The sequence below is a fragment of the Paroedura picta genome, chromosome 1 (assembly GCF_049243985.1).
Source record: "Paroedura picta isolate Pp20150507F chromosome 1, Ppicta_v3.0, whole genome shotgun sequence".
Classification (NCBI taxonomy): Eukaryota; Metazoa; Chordata; class Lepidosauria; order Squamata; family Gekkonidae; genus Paroedura; species Paroedura picta.
This window is the reverse complement of record NC_135369.1, coordinates 90,139,520-90,150,293: the sequence shown is the minus strand read 5'-3', so window position 1 is coordinate 90,150,293 and position 10,774 is coordinate 90,139,520.

Genomic DNA, 10,774 nt, shown 5'->3' with positions numbered 1-10,774 from the left:
AGGTAAGGGCCCCATTGTTCTTGAAAGGCCTTTTCTGTTCTTCCGTTAACTATTAGTGTCAGTTTAGCCATCTTGGCAAAGTCAGCTAGTTTATTCAGCCAGTCTTCTATCGAGGGTAGTTCTTGCGTTTTCCATTTCTTGGCCAATTCTAGTCTTGCTGCCGTCGTCGCATAGAAGAAAAAACTTTGTGTGTGGGTTGGGAGGCACTGCTTTTTTTTCTTTTTTTTAATGCTGTTTTGACACCAACTGCCACCACAGCACAAAAATGTTAACAGTGAGATTTATAAACATTGAATTGCTGGGTCTGCCTCCTTTGGATCGTTTATGCACTGGAGGTTTCATACTGGGCTGCAGGCTGGAGTTTAGTCATGGCAGGTTGCCCCACCTCTTCCTGCACCTACACGGGGGAGCATTTGGCCTGGTGCACCTCATCTGCCCCCCATTTGTGCTTCTGCATGGGAGCTGGGGCAGGAGGTTCCCAGTGCGTAAATGGTCTTGGTAGCCATTTTGTGGCTGTGCCCACCATGCTATGTCAGAATTCCACAAGTTCAAAAGGCTGGAAAAGGCTGTGTTAAACAATTGGGGAGATATCCAGTTTGCCACTCATCATCTTTTACTAGAAGAAAGATGAAACTCCCAAGAAAGTCATACTTGAACCAGAATACAAAATTTAAAATAAATTAACAGCCTCCTTTTGAGGAAACTTCTATTGTCATTATTATATCCCCTATTTTACAGAAATAACTATCTTACTTGAGCTTCCCTAACAAGTTATTTGACCATTGTACAATTATGTTCTTGTGTTCTACCAACTGTGTGTTTCTGTTGTATTTGTTTGGCTTTTGGTATCCACATACTGGGCTTTCTGCTAGCATAAGAATCTGATTGCTCTTCTTTCTTTCAATTTAATGTTTTATTAATTATTCACTATGCATACAGCACTATTAGTGCCTGGCATTCCTTATCTCACATGCTGTCTTAGGAACACTGTAAAATAGGTCCTTAATCCTGTTTAAAAGAAAGGGAACTAAGGTGGAGAAACATTACTGGTTTTAGTAAGGCTTCACCAAGAATATCAGAAACCTCTACTTTTTAGCTACATTTCAGCAGGAGGTACATGATCCTACACCCAAAACCTAGCTGTCTCTCTCCATTTCAGAGAGCATTTCCCAAACACAGTTCACAGTGTGAGGCACTGCTGGCTAAGTAAGTTAAAAGAACTGGTTAGAATGAGTATGGTAGGTCTTGTGTTCCTGTAGTCATTTCTCCTGAATAAAGGTATCAAGTTTATTAAAATGATCAGTATCTTACATCATCTACTCTCAAAGTGTACCAAGAGTGTAGCAACATCATTTTCCCCATAGAGTCTATACCCCAAAGTATCAATTTTCTCCAGTGGAACTGATTTCTAGAGTCTGGAGATGAGCTGTAATTCTGGGGGATCTCCAGATCCCACTAGGAGGCTGGCATCCCTACTGAAATCTGAGGCTCTTGATCTCACTGTGCTGCAGAAGTCAGTGATTCCCTGAAATAAAAACTGCTTCTCTTCTGATCTTGTTTTAGACTAGTCTTGTTTTGTGACACCCTTCTGCTGGACATATAACCAAGCCTAGCAGATGTACACTTCTATGAATATGAAGAAATAAGCTCTGACTCATGAAAACTCATGATGAAAGAAATTTTGTTAGCTATTAAGGTGCTACTGGGTAGCTTGAAAAAATACTGCTGATCATTCCCAACTTACCTGGCAAAGGATGCTTTTTTATTTGGTAAAGAGTGAGCCCTTTTAAAAGTGGAAACACCAGATTATTGATATTCAAAGGCATACGTTAATTCTGATTTAAAATTGAATTCATCAAGCAATTATTGCACTTGAAAATGTATTACATATTCCTTCTAATGTGAATTTGCATTATGATTATTAAAAATAATTCATTAAAATTTTACCTTGCCATTAAAAAAATTATGTTCACTAGTAAGGTCTTAATTTCAGAGCACTCAAAATTGGAAAAATACACAATTTTTTCATAATCATCACTTCTGTTTTCACAGAAATAAAATATTTCATAGAATTTCATAGAATCATAGAATCATAGAGTTGGAAGGGGCCATACACACCATCTAGTACAACCCCCTGCTCAACGCAGGATCAGCCCAAAGCATCCTAAAGCATTCAAGAAAAGTGTGTATCCAACCTTTGCTTGAAGACTGCCAGTGAGGGGGAGCTCACCACCTCCTTAGGCAGCCTATTCCACTGCTGAACTACTCTGACTGTGAAAATTTTTTCCTGATATCTAGCCTATATCGTTGTACTTGTAGTTTAAAGCCATTACTACATGTCCTTTCCTCTGCAGCCAATGGGAACAGCATCCTGCCCTCCTCCAAGTGACAACCTTTCAAATACTTAAAGAGGGCTATCATGTCCCCTCTCAATCTTATTTTCTCCAGGCTGAACATTCTTAAGTCCCTCAACCTATCTTCATAGGGCTTGGTCCCTTGGCCCCAGATCATCCTCGTCGCTCTCCTCTGTACCCTTTCAATTTTATCTACATCCTTCTTGAAGTGAGGCCTCCAGAACTGCACACAGTACTCCAGGTGTGGTCTGACCAGTGCTGTATACAATGGGACTATGACATCTTGTGATTTTGATGTGATGCCCCTGTTGATACAGCCCAAAATGGCATTTGCCTTTTTTACCGCTGCATCTTACTGCCTGCTCATGCTTAGTCTACAATCCAAGGTCTCGTTCACACATAGTGTTACCTAGAAGTGTATCCCCCATCCAGTAGGCATGCTTTTCATTTTTCTGACCCAGATGCAGAACTTTACACTTATCTTTATTAAATGGCATCTTGTTCTCATTTGCCCATTTTTCAATTGTGTTCAGATCTCGTTGAACTCTGCCTCTATCTTCCGGAGTATTTGCCAGTCCTCCCAATTTGGTGTCATCTGCAAACTTGATGATTAGTCCCTCCACATCCTCACCTAGATCATTAATAAATATGTTAAAAAGTACCGGGCCGAGCACAGAGCCCTGAGGTACCCCGCTACTCACCTCCCTCCAGTCTGATGAAACACCATTGACAACAACTCTTTGAGTGCGGTTCTCTAACCAATTCCCTATCCAACTAACTATCTGAAAATCCAGATTGCAGTCCTTCAATTTATCCATCAGAACATCATGTGGAACCTTATCAAAAGCTTTACTAAAATCCAAGTAAACAACATCAACCGAATTTCCACGATCCAGCAAACCTGTTACTTAGTCAAAAAAGGAAACCAGGTTGGTCTAAGAGGACCTGCTGGAGACAAATCCATGCCGATTTCCTTGGATCACCAAATTGTCCTTCAGATGTTTGCAGATCGCTCCCCTTTAATATCTGCTCCATTATCTTCCCCACAACAGAGGTCAGACTCACTGGTCTGTAGTTTCCTGGGTCATCTTTCCTCCCTTTTTTGAAGATCGGAATAACGTTTGCTCTCTTCCAGTCCTCCGGGACATCTCCAGTCCTTAAAGAGGTCCTGAAGATGATGGACAAGGGTTCTGCAAGTTCTCCGGAAAGTTCTTTGAGCACTCTCGGGTGCATTTCATCCAGCCCAGGGGATTTGAACTCATCCAGTGCAGCTAAATGCCTCTCGACAACCTCTCTGTCCATGTCAACCTGCCACCCACTATCGCTTGTCTACTGCCATCTCTAGATGTGCCTAAACCCTTTGACCTGTGGAGAAACAGATGTAAAATAGGTGCTGAGCCTTTCTGCTTTCTCTGCATCCTCCATTAGAGTTTTGCATCGTCCGTTATATTAAAGAATGGACTCGTTTGGGTAGTAATTTTCACCTGAGCTGCTGTTGGTGAACACCTGGGACAAAACCATGTATCTCATAGTAATTAGCTAGAACACTGCTTCATGATGTTTAAAAGAAAAAAGGGGTGATGGAGTTCCTTGCTTTTGAAGATTCAATTCTAGAAACTGATATCTGAATGGATTTGAAATTATCAGCAATATAACATGAGTGCTTTATCTTTAGTCACTTTAACTGACTGTGCTCCTCTCTAGAGTTTGTTTGTTTGTCTGTCTGTCTCTCTCTCTGGTGGCTGTAGGAGAGAAGGCGGCTGTCCTTTTCATATTTGTTGACTGAATTGTAGCATTCAGACTATTCAGACTACAGGTCTGTAATTCAGACTATTCTGTTTTTGTGTTAAGATTACCATTACTGTTGACTGTATTTTATAAATAATATGTTTGACCTTACGATAATTCATATTTATTAATTTTGGCAACTTTGCCTCCTTCTTGCTACTGGTAACTTGAAAATGCATACCAGGCATTCTGCTGTTTGGTACCTTCAGAATCTCTGTTTCTGCAGGGTTGTCATATTAAAGGATGTGATGTGACTATGCATCATGTTTTCTTGAATTTGATGAAAGATTACTGCAGTTAATTATTGAAAGACGAGAGTGATTGATTTGTAAGTAGACTTCAGATAAGAGGTGTGTGTGTAATATCCATGCTGTATTCTGTTTTTATTCCATATAATTTGAAATTTAAGATTGCATTTGATTAGCACCGTCATGTATTTCTTGACTAGCTGCCAGACAAGAGCAATGGAACACTATTTAGTTTTTTCTTCTTCTTTCTCCCTATTAGTTGTTTTTATGTTATTTTTTTAAAAAACGTATTGAAGATTAAAATCTGCGCCATGTGTGATATGGCGGATGAAGGAGTCTGGCTACTGCAGTGACCCCAGCTTAGACACCTCGTCAGTGCTGCACTTCTCTCTTCCCTGCTTGTTTTCTGTCTCCTCAGTTTAGTCCGGCTGGAGCAGCGGAAACGTCTGTCCCTGGAGGGGATTTGAATAAAGATGTTCCCCTATAACTCTGTAATCACAGGCCCAGCCTCAGACAACATGATCCTTTTTTGAAGCCTTGTTGTCCCTGCCAGATATATACTAGCCTGTGCTGTAGGTTAGACTCTAAAGTTCATAGGATCCTAAGAAAGACATTTGCTGATGATGTTCAAATGGCAATGATATATTGTGTAGCAAGAGAAAGGTCATGGGTCCCAGAAATCCAGCACTATATTATTGCTTTGTAACATGTCTGACTGAAACCAAATCTACCTTCACAAACAGACTGAATAGATCGAAGAGGTGGAGGAGTGGCACTGTATGTGAGGAACGAGCTTACATGTCAGGAAATTCTAGTGAAGGAGAGCATATCTACAGTGAAAAGCATCTGGGTGAAAATAAGCGAGGGGAAAACAAACAGTGTGGTGGTTGGTGTCTGCTACCGACCACCTGACCAGCGAGAGGATGTGGATGCTGCACTTTCTGAGCAGCTTGAGAAAATATCCAAGCGGCAGGACTTTGTCATCATGGGTGACTTCAATTTCCCAGATGTGTGCTGGGAAACAAACTCTGCAAAGCATCCTCAGTCATGCAACTTTCTGACCTGCCTGGCTGACAATTTCATTTATCAAATGGTAGATGAACCCACAAGAGGTTCAGCCATACTGGACTTAATACCGACCAACAGGCAAGAGTTGGTGGATGAGGTGAAGGAGGTGGGGATCCTAGGGGGAAGTGACCATGTCCTTATAGAATTCCTTTTGAGATGGGGAGGCAAGGAAGCTTGTAGCCAGACGCGGATATTGGATTTTCGTAGGGCAAACTTTAATAAACTCAGAGACATGATGTCATACCATGGACGAGAATGCTGGAAGGGAAGGGAGCATGTGAAGGGTGGGCACTACTCAAACAAGAGCTATTGCATGCTCAATCAATGACTATCCCAGAAAGATGAAAGCACTGCAGGAGCTCTAAGAAGCCTATTTGGATGAACAGAGGAACTAAGAAAGAAAAGGGAAATGTTCAGGAAATGGAGGGAAGGACAGAGCTCTAAAAAAAGAGTACCTACAGGTTACTAGTTCTGTAGATCAATTATCAGAAAGGCCAAAGCTGAGAGTGAGCTAAGATTGGCCAGGGAAGCCCACTGTAACAAGAAAAGATTTTTCAGTTATGTGAGGAGTAAACATAAAGTAAAGGAGGCAATAGGCCCACTGTTGGGTGCAGATGGATGTAGATAAAATTGAAAGGGTACAGAGGAGAGCGATGAAGATGATCTGGGGCCAAGGGACCAAGCCCTATGAAGATAGCTTGAGGGACTCGGGAATGTTCAGCCTGGAGAAAAGGAGGTTGATGAGGGGACATGATAGCCCTCTTTAAGTATTTGAAAGGTTGTCACTTGGAGGAGGGCTGGATGCTGTTTCCGTTGGCTGCAGAGGAAAGGACACGCAGTAATGGGTTTAAACTACAAGTACAACGATATAGGCTAGATATCAGGAAAAAATTTTCACAGTCAGAGTAGTTCAGCAGTGGAATAGGCTGCCTAAGGAGGTGGTGAGCTCCCCCTCACTGGAAGTCTTCAAGCAAAGGTTGGATACACACTTTTCTTGGATGCTTTGGGCTGATCCTGCATTGAGCAGGGGGTTGGACTAGATGGCCTGTATGGCCCCTTCCAACTCTATGATTCTGATTCTATTATTAGGTACTCAAGCAAATGACTTATTTTTTATATTTTAATTTATTTATTATTCCATTTGCATACCCCCAATCCCAGCACAGCTGACTCGAGGCGGTTCTAGGGCAGCAGTTCAGGGCTGGCCCATGAGTTTTCAGTACCGTAAGCCAGCTGCTAGTCAGGCATCCCTACCTCCTCATTGCACACCAAGCCTTGTTACACAAGGACCTAGAGCAGTGGTTCTCAACCTTTCTAATGCTATGACCCTTTAATACAGTTCCTCATGTTGTGGTGACCGCTAAACTATGCAAGTGTTTTTTCACGGAAATTAAACCAAAACTGACCAATGACATGAAGATCCATTATTCATGATGGTATATAAACTATTTTTTTCCTGGGTTTTCTCAGTTCAGTTCTGCTTCTTGTCCCACCATGCCGATCTCACTCTTTTCCGCTGATCTAAACAGACAAACGCCCTATCTCGATCTAGCACACAAGGCTGTTGTGTAGATGGCACCCCCCCCCCCCAGCCAAGCTGCTTTGGTGTAGTGGTTAGGAGTGGGGACTTCTAATCTGGCATGCCAGGTTCGATTCTGCACTCCCCCACATGCAACCATCTGGGTGACCTTGGGCTCGCCACGGCACTGATAAAACTGTTCTGACCGGGCAGTGATATCAGGGCTCTCTCAGCCTCACCCACCTCACAGGGTGTCTGTTGTGGGGAGAGGAATGGGAAGGCGACTGTAAGCCGCTTTGCGCCTCCTTCAGGTAGGGAAAAGTGGCATATAAGAACCAACTCTTCTTCTTCCCTGTGAAAGGTTCGTTCAACCCTCAAAGTGGTCCCGACCCCCAGGTTGAGAACCACCAACCTAGATGTACAAGAGGTCACCATTGTTTGGGGCAGTGTTTGGGGTGCAGGCATTTTTCTGGGTTGCCGCTTGGCACTACTGATACTTTCATCCCTCTAAAGTTATATCCAAGCACCTAGATGCTCCTAATGGGCAGTCAGGCCTGCAGAAGCAATTCACTAACTTGAACAGTCCAAGGATTCCCATTTTAAACTTTCTGCAGGATTCCAAGTCCTCCTCCCATTCATCACAGACACCTTTCATAAGCTAGATGCCCCATTCTCAAAGTACATGTGGCAAAGTGCCCATGCCCAATGGGGGCTTCCATTCCAACACAACTTCAAGACAGTCTTGGTAAAAGCCATATTAGCTACACTTTAAGAACAAGTAACATGTTTCTGTTGCCAGCAGATGGCCTACAAGAAGACAGCTGAAAAACAATTCACTGATCCAAGATCTAATAAATCTCATCACTTGAATGGAAGGGACATTGCACCAGAGATGGCAAGAAACTTCCTTATTGGTTAATAACTTCCGGCCAAGGGTTGGCTGAATAATGATAGGAAGAGGCCTAGAAACAACGTTCAGAGCTGCTCATAGAAATAAAATAAAGCCACAGTTCAAACTTCTGATATAGAACCGAAAATTGTAATTGGCTGTATTGTCTACGAACAGTGAATGGTCTCCCATGCCCATCACTTATACTGAATCCTTTGCACTGGAAAATAAGTCTTCAAACCACTGCTGTTTTATATCTAAGTAACTTCCTTGGTGTCATTTAATCAATAATAGTTTTTAGGGCTGAGCAACTAGATCATGACAACTAATCTGGTTACTGCTCTGAGATTATTTGGAAACCAGGAGCTCCTATCCTCTGAGAGAGGAGAAAGCTGATCCTGACTTTATTTCTACAAATTTAGCATTAGCAAGATGAGCACAAGGACTTGCCTCTGTTGTTACAAAAGGCAGACAGACACTTGAATTATTCTTGTGGAATACAGGGACCTGGGACTCATTTCCAAAATGCTGGTCTACGTCACTGTAACGTACCATGAAGAGTCCCTTTAAATCTATTCCTCACTATGACACCAATCCAGGAATGTCTGCAGGAATTTATCAAGTAGAATAGGTTTGGTTCTGAAAAATGCCAAGGCTGTGGCTGAAGCATGAAGTGAGGCAAACCCACCACACAGACAAATTGTGAGAATGGATTCAATTTATACCTGTATGACCCAATTATCTAATTCAGGGAAGGATTGACAAAATGTTAGGTTACACAGTATTAATGGGATGTAGCAAAACCCTATTGTCTACACAGTTACAAGTTCACTGCCTCATGCAGTTCCTTGTTCATCTGAGGAAATTTAATGAAAAAATCTTTTAACTCCATACACTGATGTTCACTGAGTTCCTGTGCCTTTTTCTAGCTGCATTTCTTTGGCTGCAATTTTCAAACTGCCATTTCCCAACTGATTTTTCCTTTTTAGAAGTCTGATTATTGACTCCTTAGAACTCAGTTCCTGCAGAGCTGAAGAAATTATGCTCCTGATTGTCATAGAAATAAGTGTGAACCTAGCAACAGCCACTCAGGGAATCTTTTGCTTAAAGTTACAGGGCTTCCTTTTAATATATTTGAGGTTTTAAACCCCTCCCAGTATTTGGGTATGTGTTTTAGATTTCACATTTTCCAACAAACCTAGGGTTTTTTTAGGTTTGTAAAAAAGATATGTATTGCCTGTTCATAGCCCTGTTCACCAGATTGTTATCCAAAGATCTGACCAACTTTGATATTAGTATATAGATACAGTAATGCAATGTACTATACAGATGAATTCTCATCCATAGAATCATAGAATCATAGAGTTGGAAGGGGCCATACAGGCCATCTAGTCCAACCCCCTGCTCAACGCAGGATTAGCCCTAAGCATCCTAAAGCATCCAAGAAAAGTGTGTATCCAACCTTTGCTTGAAGACTTCCAGTGAGGGGGCGCTCACCACCTCCTTAGGCAGCCTATTCCACTGCTGAACTACTCTGACTGTGAAAAACTTTTTCCTGATATCTAGCCTATATCGTTGTACTTGAAGTTTAAACCCATTACTGCGTGTCCTCTCCTCTGCAGCCAGCAGAAACAGCATCCTGCCCTCCTCCAAGTGACAACCTTTCAAATACTTAAAGAGGGCTATCATGTCCCCTCTCAACCTCCTTTTCTCCAGGCTGAACATTCCCAAGTCCCTCAACCTATCTTCATAGGGCTTGGTCCCTTGGCCCCAGATCATCTTCGTCGCTCTCCTCTGTACCCTTTCAATTTTATCGACGTCCTTCTTGAAGTGAGGCCTCCAGAACTGCACACAGTACTCCAGGTGTGGTCTGACCAGTGCCGTATACAATGGGACTATGACATCTTGTGATTTTGATGTGATGCCTCTCTTGATACAGCCCAAAATGGCATTTGCCTTTTTTACTGCTGCATCACACTGCCTGCTCATGTTTAGTTTACAATCCACAAGTACCCCAAGGTCTCGTTCACACACAGTGCTACCTAGAAGCGTATCCCCCATCCAGTAGGCATGCTTTTCATTTTTCTGACCCAGATGCAGAACTTTACACTTATCTTTATTAAATTGCATCTTGTTCTCATTTGCCCATTTTTCCATTGTGTTCAGATCTCGTTGAACTCTGTCTCTATCATCCAGAGTATTTGCCAGTCCTCCCAATTTGGTGTCATCTGCAAACTTGATGAGTAGTCCCTCCACCCCCTCATCTGGATCATTAATAAATATGTTAAAAAGTACCGGGCCGAGCACCGAACCCTGAGGTACCCCGCTACTCACCTCTCTCGTCTGATGAAACACCATTGACAACAACTCTTTGAGTGCGGTTCTCTAACCAATTCCCTATCCAGCTAACGATCTGAAAATCCAGATTGCAGTCCTTCAACTTATCCATCAGAACATCATGGGGAACCTTGTCAAAAGCTTTACTAAAATCCAAGTAAATGACATCAACCGAATTTCCCCGATCCAGCAAACCTGTTACTTGGTCAAAAAAGGAAACTAGGTTGGTCTGACAGGACCTGTTGGAGACAAATCCATGCTGACTTCCTTGGATCACCAAATTGTCCTCCAGATGTTTGCAGAACGCTCCCTTTAATATCTGCTCCATTATCTTCCCCACAACAGAGGTCAGACTCACTGGTCTGTAGTTTCCCGGGTCATCCTTCCTCCCTTTTTTGAAGATCAGAATAACGTTTGCTCTTTTCCAGTCCTCCGGGACATCTCCAGTCCTTAAAGAGGTTCTGAAGATGAGGGACAAGGGCTGTGCAAGTTCTCTGGAAAGTTCTTTGAGTACTCTTGGGTGCATTTCACCAGGGGATTTGAACTCATCCAGTGCAGCTAAATGCCTCTC